General features: G+C 43.9%; 1 pseudogene; it reads left to right on the forward strand.

Moving 5' to 3' along the window:
- Nucleotides 1–12,087: 12,087 nt before the first annotated feature.
- On the forward strand, nt 12,088–12,205 carry LOC124596985 (annotated as a pseudogene).
- The last annotated feature ends 892 nt before the right edge of the window (nt 12,206–13,097 follow it).

Consider the following 13,097-nt stretch of genomic DNA (forward strand, 5'->3'; position numbering starts at 1 on the left):
GTGACGTAGCAATGGAGTGGTCGTGCTGGGATTTAGAGTCTCGTGTAAAGACATTGCGATGAACAAAGTTTAGTGCTTATATTCCACACAAATATTTAAACTGTAAACTCAAGAGGTGCACTCGCACTGAGTCTTACAAGACGATCGATAAAACAATTTTGTCACAAAGTGGTTTTTTTAATAAAACATTTAACATCAATGAGCGGGGAAGATTGGAATTTAACTTTCATTCCCTTTTACGTTTAAGAAACTACTAATATTGAGACAGCAGCTAATGAACCAGGATGACGTAAACATACTTGAAATCACCAAACCGGCTTTCAGGTTATGTGCTGGGTTCACCTTCTCGCAATTAGGATAAACAATTTCAAAGCGCCCACAGATAATCTGTACATAAGGAACATTTCAGAATAAATAATACTGGAATGACCACATATAATCCTTACATAACAGACAAGTCCGTTTCTACACTGAATTGATAGCTCACGCGTTAACGTTACGCTTATACAGCCCTCCTTCAAAACTGATAACGACAACTTTTTCAACAATAATCAAATGAATAACAGGATACAGAGCGCCCAATATAATATAGCAAATATGGTTCTAGTGAAGACAAGCAGCGCATCGAAAACCATGTGCGCTCGATACAATAACCACGTTGCACACTGGTGACGTACTTTACTAAACGCAACTAAGTCACTCAGTGGTATGAGAAGTAAAAGAGCCTTTACGAACTGTAACGGCTACTGTAATCCACAAAGGCTAACAGTTGCAAACGGCCATCTCGACCAACATCACCTTTTTTTAAGTGTTTGGTTAACGTCGCTCAGAGTCCACAGTTCGGCGTATGGAGGTATGCAGCAATTCTAGCGGGCCCCTTCACAAAAATCTTCATACCCACTCGATCCATCAACGGCTTGGAACATCCGGGTGACCGACCACGTGCCCTGACCACTCCAACGCATTACGAAGGCAAAGACTGCAGTCGTCTCTGTCGCAGCGGGAAGTCTTCATCGTTCCACTCCGGATGGTTCTGCCCGGACGTTGCCAGAAGCAGCACGGTCGCAACAGATCTCGGAGCGTCCCTCCAAGTCACTGCGGCCGCCGGAGGCGCCACTCGGCGGAAATTAAAAGTGGCGGCCGCTGGAGCCGGAATGGAACCGTCACAATGGCCTTATAATACTCCAGAAAGTACTTTTAAATCAATCGATTTCATCCCATTACGAAGAACGAAATGAACTCTATATCTTAAAATGCTCCGAAAGTCCTGAACGCAGTTTCGGGAAGCTACATACGACAACGTGCTGAAAATCAATACCTCTGAATTTTTTTGTGCTGTTCTCAACAGCGGTTGAGATCTTACATCACAGCCGGCCCAAGTGGCCGTGCGGTTCTAGGCGCTTCAGTTTGGAACCGCGTGACCCCTACGGTCGCAGGTTCGAATCCTGCCTGGGGCAGGGATGTGTGTGATGTCCTTAGGTTAGTTAGGTTTAAGTAGTTCTAAGTTATAGGGGACTGATGACCTCAGATGTTAAGTCCCATAGTGCTCAGAGCCATTTGAACCATTTGAATCTTACATCTCATATGCTATCGCCTTTTCCGCTTCGCTAACGCCAGTTGCAACCCTCTGCCACTAGAGTGCTCAAAATTGTATCGTGTAACATGCCAGTGTTTAGTGTAACTACACTATTTGGCAACAAGTATTCGGACACCGACAAAAAGGTTTTTCATATTAGGTGTATTCTACTGTATCCTACTGCCAGGTACTCCACATCAGCGACCTCAGTAGTCATTAGACATCGTAAGAGAGCAGAATGGGGCGCTCCGCGGAATTCACGGACTTCGAACTTGGTCAGCCGATTGGGTGTCACTTGTTCACACGTCTGCACTCGAGATTTCCACACTCCTAACCATCCCTAGGTCCACTGTTTCCGATGTGACAGTGAAGCGGAAGCGTGAAGGGACACGTACAGTGCAAAAGCGTACAGGCCGACCTCATCTGTTGACTGACAGAGACTGCCGACCATTGAAGAGTTCATAATGTGTAACAGACAGAAATCTATCCTGACCATCACACAGGAATTCCAAACTACAAGTACTATGGCAGGCGGGAGATAAGAAACCTTGGATTTCATGGTCGAGTGGCTGTTCATAAGCCACACATCACACCAGTAAATGCCAAACGACGCCTCGCTTCGTGTAAGAGGCGTAAACATTGTACGATTGAACAATGGAAAAACATTATGTGGGGTGATGCCAGGGTGCGGGTATGGCGAATGCCCGGTGAACATCATGTGCTATCGTGTGTGCTGCCAACAGTAAAATTCGAAGGCGGTGGTGTTATGGAGCGGTCGTGTTTTTCGTGGAGGGGGCTTGCTCCTCTTGTTGTTTTGCCTGACAGTATCACAGAATGTGTCTACAATGATGTTTTAAGCACCCTCTTGCTTCCCAATGTTGAAAAGTAATTCGGGGATGTGCGATTGCATCTTTCAACACGATCGAGCACCTGTTCATAATACACGGACTGTGGCTGAGTGGTTACACGGCAATAGTACCCCCGTATTGGACTGGCCCGTATCCTACAGAACACGTTTGGGATGTTTTTTGGAACGCCGACTTCGTGCCAGGCCTCCTCAGTGCAGCACTCCGTGAAGAATGGGCTGACGTTCCCCAAGAAACCTTCCAGCACCTGATTGAACGTATACCTATGGGAATGGAAGCTGTCATCAAGTCTAAGGGTGCGCCAACACCATATCGAATTCCACCACTATCGATGGAGGGCGCCACGAACTTCTATGTTACTTTCAGCCAGGTCTCCGGATACTTTTGCTCACATATTGTATGAAAGTGCGCGAGAAACAGCGTGCTGTAATCGATAGCACGAATTCGAAGTGTTTCTCCACATGGGCACCCCCTACTTCAGAATGACAGTGGCAGACCACCCACAAGCGCTGAGACATCTGCAACAGACTGATGCCTTACTTTCACTGTCATCCCCCATAAGTCCCAATTTGACCCCATTCGATTTTCATCTACTTCCAAAACTTAAACGACTTTAATTTGATAGCGGTGAAGCGGTGTGAGCGGAAATGAGGTCGTGGCTCCAGCAACGAAGCCAAAATCGGCCCTCGTTGAGAGAAATATGTTCCTCGCTATAGTGGTTACGTTGGGAAATTGGTACGGTGAGTAAAGATGCTGATTGTTCATAAAGTTTGTTTGATCTAAAAAGCTTTAACAGTATTCACATAAAAATTCTGAAGCATTACCTTCCAGCACGCTCTTGTAATTTATTTCTGAACTTATGATCTAGAAGATTATATTGTAGGTCAATAAACTGGAAATTACAAAATATATGTGGTACTGAAAACATAACTCTCAAAAATATTAGGAAAGAAATTAATATCAAATTTCATAAAACTATGACAGTTCCTACACGACGATATGATAGTGAAAACATGACGATTACGAGACGTGACGGAAATTAGATACAAGTATCAGAAATAAGATTCCTAAGGGGTTTGAGAGGGCGTAGAAAAAGCCAATAAAAGTATACATTATGAGGGAGCTAAAAGTGAAGCCCATAAGCCGTCTAATACGAGGGCATGCTGGAAAGTAAAGCCTCTGAACTTTTTGTTTGAAAGTTCTTTAAGATTTTTAAATATAACAAACTTTATTAACATTATCCATCTTTATTCTTCATGTTTACATAATTATATCTCAACACGGTCACACTGGCGACGCACACATTTCTCCGAATGAGAGACCAGTTCGTTGATACCGTCAATGTAGAATGACTAACTCGACAGAGCCACAACCTCACCTCTGCTTGCCCAGCTTCATCACTATCAAACTGAGGTGATGAAAATCGGATGTGGTCAAGTAAGGATTGTAAGGAGGATGATCGATGACAGTGAACTCAAAACGTCGAACTGTTGCAGATGTCGCGGCGCTCCTGTGTCACCTGGTATTGTCATGCCTTATGAGACGGTGCTCCGTGTGTGGATGAACTCTTCGAGATCGTGCTTTCGATTACGTCACTCTGTTTCTCACACACCGACATAATTACGTAACCCATTGTCATGTTGGGCGCTACAAATCGGAGCCCTCTGGCGGTCGAGAATTGCATCAGCGAGGTGAGAAGGGTGGCCGAGTAACATGGATGACAAGTAATATCTCAACCGACATTGAGACCAGAATAAAAAATTCAAAGATATTACTTTTCAGCAAGCCCTCGTAGATGGATATCGAGTTAAGTCGGAGGATCTTGGAGAAGAATGTCAGAACAGCAAGTGCCGCTACAAGCTATGTAATGAGTGTCATATGTAAACTTGAGTACTGAAAGACGCTGAGAGAGATGGAATGAATAAGAATAACCCATGAAGCCAGAATAGGCGTCAGACCTAATTCCTTAATGTGAAAATGATAATATTACTTGTAAACACAATCTGTTTACCCAGTATTAAAACATGCTGATAAGCTTGGGAATAAAACAAGAAGCAATTCTTCACTCTTTTCATAAAAAAACCGTATTTCTCTCGGAGTCCCGATCGCTGATTATACGCCTACTTCCGCAATATCTTCTCTTTTTGTTCTATAGGAACTGTACAAAATATTCAACTATGGTTGTCATCACTTCTTATTTTAATGAAAATCTCTTCCCACGGAGTTGATTCTCTATTTCAGGAAAGGGAAAAATTCATTTGTATTTCACTGGGACAGTTATGTGAACCAGGAATGCATTCTAAAGCCAGCCGACGAACTTTTGTCGTTACCAGTCCCGCAGAGTTTTCTGGAGGAGGGAAAATATCTCTCGAACAAATCGCCGGTAGTAAAGTATGAGAGGTTACATCATCTCGGTATCCACGGATGTCTCGATTATGAAAGGAGCTATGTGATCCACAAATGAAAGCAGATAAGGTTTGTCAATGGATCAAGAATTTTGATCACGTCCTCCCAATTTAAACTCAGGCGAACTCAAAATTTCCTCGCAGTAAATGAGAGAAAAATACCAGATCACTTACAGCGGAAGTTTCAAGTGTGACAACATACATGAACAACGGTAGCTCCCACAGGTATTTCCAGAGAATTGTCTTGATCTTTTTGCTAGACAAGAAGATGTGATGTTGACGTTTTATAAATTCTGACGACAAACAAGTTCGAAATTCTCAGTTAGTTGTACTGTTCACCAAGGAAAGAATGTGGTACCATACGATTATTGCACAATTTGTGAGTGCTGGTTCTCAAAGAAGTGTTTTATGAGAGTGGAAAATATCTGAGTTTGTCAAATGCTTAGAAATTAATGCCTTATTACCAGAACAACAAGAAGCAAACATTCATTCTAGAAATAATTATGCTGCCAGTATGTACTAAAAAACGGGTAGCCTTGTTTAACACACACATAAATTTTTTATATAGTTCAGTAATAATTCGTATGTTAACAGTAAAATTTCATAGCTTAAGCCTGCCTTCACTGTTTCAGTCATGAAAGCCACTTTTCCTATTTTAGATCTGAAATCAACGTGAGGGAATGATTTTAGACGGTGTAGTGTGTAACGCATTCAGCAAGCAGAATATGTTAAGATATATCTGCTCGTCCTGTCTGGTGATATGCTTTACGAAAACTGAATTTAATCGTTGAAAAATTACTGCGAATTGCAGATTCAATGTTACTTAAGAAACGTAATGCCATTATATCGATTCAGTAATGGAACAAACCCTAAATGGCAATCCGTTATTCACTATAACATATGCTATCATCACAATGCTTTTCTTAGACTACCAAAATACAGTACTTCAGTAACTCACTTTAATATTTCAGGATCAGGGTTAATTTTAATTACTAACACCATCTCGAGTAAGTCAACATAAATGCTGTAGCGTTCTCTTCTTACTTAAGTCACGTTTAAAATCTACACTGTGGGTAAAGAGAGGACAATGGATCCCCAAGTGTAATTCTGTAAAGAATTTGATTTTATTTGCCATCGGTAGAAAATCAGAGAACCCTTTTCCTTGCAATCACAGAAAGAATTTTACACATGACGAATCTTCTGGAATCCTGTTAAACGCTTATTTTATATCGTACATTCAACATTTGCTACGCGCTGAATGATTAGAACTTCGTTAGAGCTGTACTGCATTAAAGTTTCAGTAAGGTTGCAATCAAATTCGCCAGTTCAAATTTTGCTGCGTAAAGTTATAAATGTTTGACGTGGTGTGAATTTGTTGAAACCGAGTGTATTTTACTGTAACTACACTGCAAACATTTATAACTTTACGTAGCAAAATTTGCACTAGGGATTTTAGTTGTAACTGTACCGAACCGGTAATGTAAAACAGCTTTACCGAGTTCTAATCGTTTTGCCCTTAGTAAATGTTGAATCTGGGCTTTCTTTAAACATAGCGACACAATGACACAGCTGATGTTTAACCACGGTTACACGATCAGGGAAACCGACTTTGTTGATGGGACATTACACATGTCAAGTCCATGATACGGAAGATTCACTACCCTTCTTTTCCATATTTCGCCTCTCCTCTCCACTCTTTATCATCCAACTATTACCATTAAGAAATAACTTCCCTTCCACCAAAATAAGACTCGTTTCTCCACCAACAAGCTGCCATGTCCTCTCTGTCCATCTTCCCATTTAAAACTCATGTCGTCAACGTGAACAAGGTTCTGTGTACATCTGTCGGTATTGTTAGCTGACGCACCGATTAGGCATAGGATTTCAATACTGACACTGAAGTATGTTTCGCAGGTTTATTTCCACGCGTGAATTTAAAAAAAAAATATCTGTCTACTGTTCATCTTCTGGAGTTTGATGTTGTGTAACAAACGCTTATCTTTCTTTACATTTCTTTAATCACAATTGCAAGTATCTGATGACGACAGTAGCTGAAGTGGCGTATTAAATGTAGTTATCAGTCGATCTAGACAGTTTCATTCGCAAAATATTCACAATGATTGCAACCTCTTACAGGAAATGTAAATTATTCATTTATTAAATGCGATGCGTTTGAAGTTATCTAAGGCTGTAGATACTACGGTAGTGAATACAACTGGTGAATGGGTAGAATAAGAACATAAATCTTTAAAAAGTATCTTTAAAAAGTGCAACCACAGAAGATAAGATGGTTATGCGCGGTGTCGACGAAGAAATATTTGAGAAAAATGAACAGTAAGAATGGTCTTGGAATGACTTTAATGCCACCATAGGGAGTTACAGAGGATAAAAACTGTAGGAGGAGCCCGAAGGATATCCAATAAGTGCTATTGTATTATTGGGTGGAGAAGAGATTGATGTAGGAGAGGAATTCGTAGCGAGATAACATCAAATGATACACAAGACAGTATTATAAATTCTCGAAATATCTAAAAATAAACACTTTAGTTAGGAAGGTACTTTCAGTGTCCAATGCTAGGTATGTGGTATTATCATCAAAGCCACATTTGTGTTCGAAGTAACAACTGTTGATTTTCTAGCCACTATTCTAGCCAAAATTGATGAGATGCTCAAATTTTCTACACGGAAAAGACGACAGCACAATCGGTCTTTGCGATGTTGCTTGACTAGGGTCATTCTTATGCTTAAGGACAAACACTAAGTCGTAAGAAGTCCCTTGCTGAAACGCTGAGCCACATTGCCTCTATCTCTCTCTTTCTCTCCTCCCGAAGAGGCCATGAAGGCCCATTGGTACCGACCGGCCGCCGTGTCATCCTCATCACACAGGCGTCACTGGATGCGGATACGGAGGGGCATGTGGTGAACACACCGCTCTCCCGGCCGTATGTCAGTTTCCGAGACTGGAACCGCTACTTCTCAATCAAGTAGCTCCTCAGTTTGCCTCACAAGGGCTGAGTGCACCCCGCTTGCTAACAGCGCTCGGCAGACCGGATGGTCACCCATCCAAGTGCTAACCCAACACGACAGCGCTTAACTTTGCTGACCTGACGGGAACCGGCGTTACCACTGCGGCAAGGCCGTTGGCAAGTTGCCTCTATTGTCGTACATAACTGCGAAAGTGTTCCCGGTACAGGTTTTTTCTTAAGTCACATAAATGTTCGATGGGATTCAGGTCGGACAGTCTGGGAGGACAAATCATTCGCTCGAACATTCCAGAATGTTCTTCAATCCAGTCGCGAGCAACTGTGGCATGGTGACATGGCACACTGTCATCCACAAATATTCCATTGTTGTTTGGGAACTCGATGTCCATGAATGGCTGTAAATGATCTCCAACTGTATTTCCAGTCAATGGTCGGTACAGTTGGACCAGAAGACATAGTCGATTCCACGTTAGCGCAGCCTACAACATTATGAAGCCCCCACCAATTTGCACAGTTCCCTATTGACAACTTCAGTCCATGGCCTCGTGGAATCTTCACCAAACACGAACCGATCCATCAGCTCTCACCAAATGAAATCGGGACTCATCTGGCCAGGCCATGATTTCCCAGTCGTGTCAGATCCAAAAGATATGATCAGGAGCCAGGAGAGGGGCTGCAGGCGATATCGTGCTGATAGCAACGGCACTTGAGTAGGTCATCTGCTGTCATAGCTCATTAACGCCACATTTTCGCGCTCTGACCTCACGGATACATTCGTCGCACCCCCCACATTAATCTGTACTGTTATTGCACGCATTGTTGGCACCGACAACTCTACACAATTGCCGCCTCTTTCTGTCGTTAGCTGAAGGCCGTCGGCCTTTGCTTTGTCCGTGGTGACAACTAATGCCTGAAATTCAGTATTCTTGCTCGCTCTTGCCAGCGTGAATCTGGGAATAATGAATTCCATATCGATTTTCGAAATGGAACAGCTCCCGTGTCTAGCTCAACTACCAGTCCTCATTCAAAGTCTGTTAATTCCGTCGTGCGGCCATAATCATGTCACACGTCAAACGAATCACCTAAGTACAAATGATATCTCCTCCACTGCACTACCCATTTCTACCTTTTGTGCGCGATACTGCCGCCATCTCTACAAGCGCATATCACTAGCGCATGAGTTTCTGTTGCCTCAGTGTATGACTGAGGATGCGCGCAAGATCACGTTGAGTACTCTCGGATAAATTTCTGATTATAGAATGATGGATGTGGTCGTATCGAGGTGGTGTTTTCACGGAATACTTTAGAGTTTTGTGTAATTCGTCGAGAGAAAGCGCTTTTGTTGAACAAAATGACGTGGTTTCATGTCTATTACATCTTTTGCCCCATCGTGCATGCCGGTAAATAGTTTAATACAAAATTGTTAAGGCTTTCGTGGCCACTTGTTGACAAACTGCCTATTGGCTTCTGTCTCGGGTTCTTCGGCCGACGTTCATCTAATGATTTTTCTGACGTTTCGCCAGCACGAGTGGCTGGCATTGTCAAAGCTTCACCCTCCATTGCCGGTGGTGAACTGGAGCCGAGCTCGCGGCCGCAGACTATATGTACCTGGCGCGCCAACGTCCGAGGGCTTCTCCGCGGTCATTTCCGGTGCGGTTCTCCTCTTGCTATCTGCGACGGTCGTTCGCTGCAGTACGGGAAGCCAGGATCCGTTTACCTTAAGGCTTTCCTCTTTCTTGTTGAAACTGTTCGCGTGTTTTTGTATTTCTACAGCTTCTCTAAACAAGCGCGTGTGATAGTGCTTCTCTACAGGCAGAACTTCTGTGTCGGCGAATTTTATTACGTGATCTGTCTCATTCAGTGCACGCTCTGCCACGGCCGATTTCTCCACCTGCCCCAACCTGCAATGTCGCTTATGCTCTTTGATCCTGGTGTTGATGGATCGTCCAGTCATTCCGACATAAACTTTTCCGCATGTGCATGGTATACGGTATATTCCCGACATTGCAAGTGGGTCTCTTTTCTCCTTCGCCGATCTAAGACACTCCTTGATTTTCCTTGTCGGTTTGAAAATAGTCTTTACGCCATGTTTGCGCAATATGCGGCCGATTCTGTCCGTCACTCTGCGAATGTATGGCAGAAAGGCCGTACCCGCCATTTCTTCTTCTGGTTCCTTACTTCGCCGAGTGTTTGGCTCTGTTACACTTCTAAAGTAATTTGTGGAGTACCCATAGCTCCTCAGAACAGTTTCCAGGTGTTGCATTTCTCGTTTGAGGTGTTGCGGCTCACATATTCGTCCTGCTCTCGTTACGAGCGTACTAATCATGCCTCTTTTCTGGCTCGGGTGGTGGTTTGACAGTTTGTGCAGGTATCGGTCCGTGTGTGTCGGTTTTCGATACACGCTGTGTCCCAGGTTTTCGCCGTCCCTTGTGACCAGCACATCTAGAAATGGCAGTTTCTTGTCTTTTTCTACTTCCATGGAAAATGTTATGTTGGCATGGAGGCTGTTCAAGTGCCTTAGGAAGTCACCGAGCTGTTCTTCACCATGGCTCCACACCACGAAAGTATCATCGACGTACCTGTACCACACCTTAGGTTTGCAAGTCGCCGAGTCCAGTGCCTGTGCTTCGAATTGTTCCATGAAGAAGTTGGCCACCACTGGACTGATATTTCACGTGGAATGGCGATTTCTACGAACAGCTGGAAGGCGTCGCCATGGGTAGTCCTCTCAGTCCAGTGGTGGCCAACTTCTTCATGGATCAATTCGAAGCAGAGGCACTGGACACGTCTTATGATAGTAGGCTTCTCGCTACCGAGTGTTTCTCACCTTCTTCTGGGTATCATTTACTTGGCTTCAATCTGTTATAACTTGCGCCGTACCTAATCCAAAGAGATACGTCAAAGAATTTTCTCATCCCGTGTCCAGACAACTCATCTGTTTTACCCGGTCATTTCTATTCCACTTTTATCCTATCTATTTTGGTACTCATTTACATATTGTTAATCGTAACAAACTATCGTTGCCACTGAATAACACAGAATTTTTCGCTAACGTACTATTTACACTTGAACTGGTCACAGAATTTAAGTTTCGAACACCATTTCGTATGTACTTAACCATATCGCATTTTTCTTCTTCAGTTATTCGTCAGCGTAATTTCCGTCAGTCTATGGGTCGGCTTATGTTTTCTGAATTAAACATTTTACTTGTGTGGCAACATACTCTTCATGTCACCTAATTGTGCCTTAATCCAACATGCCGGGGATGTCGTGTGCGCTATCTACTTGTCTTCGCTTGATTTAACTTAATACATGGATTAGGAGTTGGCATTTGTGTCTATTAATCGAAAGTTTGAACCGTCAGCTATTTAAATTCTGGATGAAAATCTTCAACTACGTCGGCCGAAGTTTTCCACAAGAAGGATTCACTCTTCATTCTGCCAGTACTCTTGCCAGAATATAGCGATGCAGTGGCAGGGAGTACAATGACATATTGTCTGAGTAGGAGTACGGGCGCTAGGTAAATTACTAAACATATAAATACTAATATATGAGGGGAGAAGAACGCCCCTGATGGGAGTTGGCTCAAATGGCTCTGAGCAATATGGGACTTAACATCTGTGGTCATTAGTCCCATAGACTTAGAGTTACTTATACCTAACTACTCTAAGGACAACACACACATCCATGCCCGAGGCAGGATACGAACCTCCGACCGTAGTGGTCGTGCGGTTCCAGACTGAAACTCCTAGAACCGCTCGGCCACTCCGGCCGGTCCGATGGGAGTATAAGTTCAGAAATATAGGCAAGATCTTAGTGTGTCATTCGTGTCTTTCCAACGTGCACGTGGTAAATGCGGAAACGTGAACTATGGCGACATTGTCACCAAATACGTCAAAACAGAGCCAAAGTGCTGCTTTAATTCTTTTCTTGTCTGCCGAAGGACAAACGCCGGTAGACACTTGCCGGAGAACGAAGAACGTGCATGGGGCAACACGTACATCGTAAACCACCGTTGAGCAATTGTGCGCCATGTTCCTTGCTGGTCGTTACTCGAGACATGGTGCTGGTCGGTATAGGTGGCCAGCCTCACCCATTATGGCCAATAAGAAGCACCCGCCATATAGTCCTGGTGTCTCTCCAGGCGATTATCATGCCTTCGGTCCTATGCCACGGTGACTGCAACCGCCACGCAGCAGCACTGCATAGTCACTACTGCAGTACTGGTTATTTTTCGTATTTATGTGCCTCTTAATGGCAACGGCCTTGCCGCAGTGGATACACCGGTTCCCGTGAGATCACCGAAGTTAAGAGCTGTCGGGCGTGGCCGGCACTTGGATGGGTGACCATCCAGGCCTTCATGCGCTGTTGCCATTTTTCGGGGTGCACTCAGCCTCGTGATGCCAATTGAGGAGCTACTCGGCCGAATAGTAGCGGCTTCGGTCAAGAATACCATCATAACGACCGGGAGAGCGGTGTTCTGACCCCATGCCCCTCCTATCCGCATCCTCCTCGGAGGATGACACGGCGGTCGGATGGTCTCGATGGGCCACTCGTGGCCTGTAGACGGAGATGTTTTTTTATGTCCCTGTTAATACATATCGATAAAACTAAAATCGCACTAGTCTAATCTCTCCATCGAATGGAGATGTAAATTCCGCTTTAAAAATATTTTATTTGTAATAGAAAACAATCCGACGCTTTCCGTCACTCTGGGCATCGCATTAAAGGCATGCTGAATAGTACACACATCAAAAAAGTTTTACATCACCTCTGTTCCGAGAGCTCCGGAACACGTACAGAAAATAGGAATACAGATCAACATAAACATCATTTCAGCCCTTTTTATTGCTCATGGAAACCACGCATTGCATGTTGTACCACCATAAAGCGAGATTTTCAGAGGTGATGGTTCAGATTGCTGTAGACACCCGTACCTCTAATAATACCCAGTAGCATGCCCTCTTGCATTGATGCATGCCTGAATTCCTCGTGGCATACCATCCACAAGTTCATCAAGGCATTGTTGATCCAGATTGTCCCACTGATCAACGGCGATTCGGCGTAGATCCCTCAGAGTGGTTGGTGGGTCACTCGTACATAAACAGTCCTTTTCAATCTATCCAAAGCACGTTCGATAGCGTTCATGTCTGGAGAACATGCTGGCTACTTTAGTCGAGCGATGTTGTTATCTTGAAGGAAGTCATTCACAAGATGTGCACGACGGGGGCGCGAATTGTCGTCCATGAAGACAAATGCCTCACCA

This window comes from Schistocerca americana, chromosome 2, assembly GCF_021461395.2.
Source record: "Schistocerca americana isolate TAMUIC-IGC-003095 chromosome 2, iqSchAmer2.1, whole genome shotgun sequence".
NCBI classification, from domain to species: domain Eukaryota; kingdom Metazoa; phylum Arthropoda; class Insecta; order Orthoptera; family Acrididae; genus Schistocerca; species Schistocerca americana.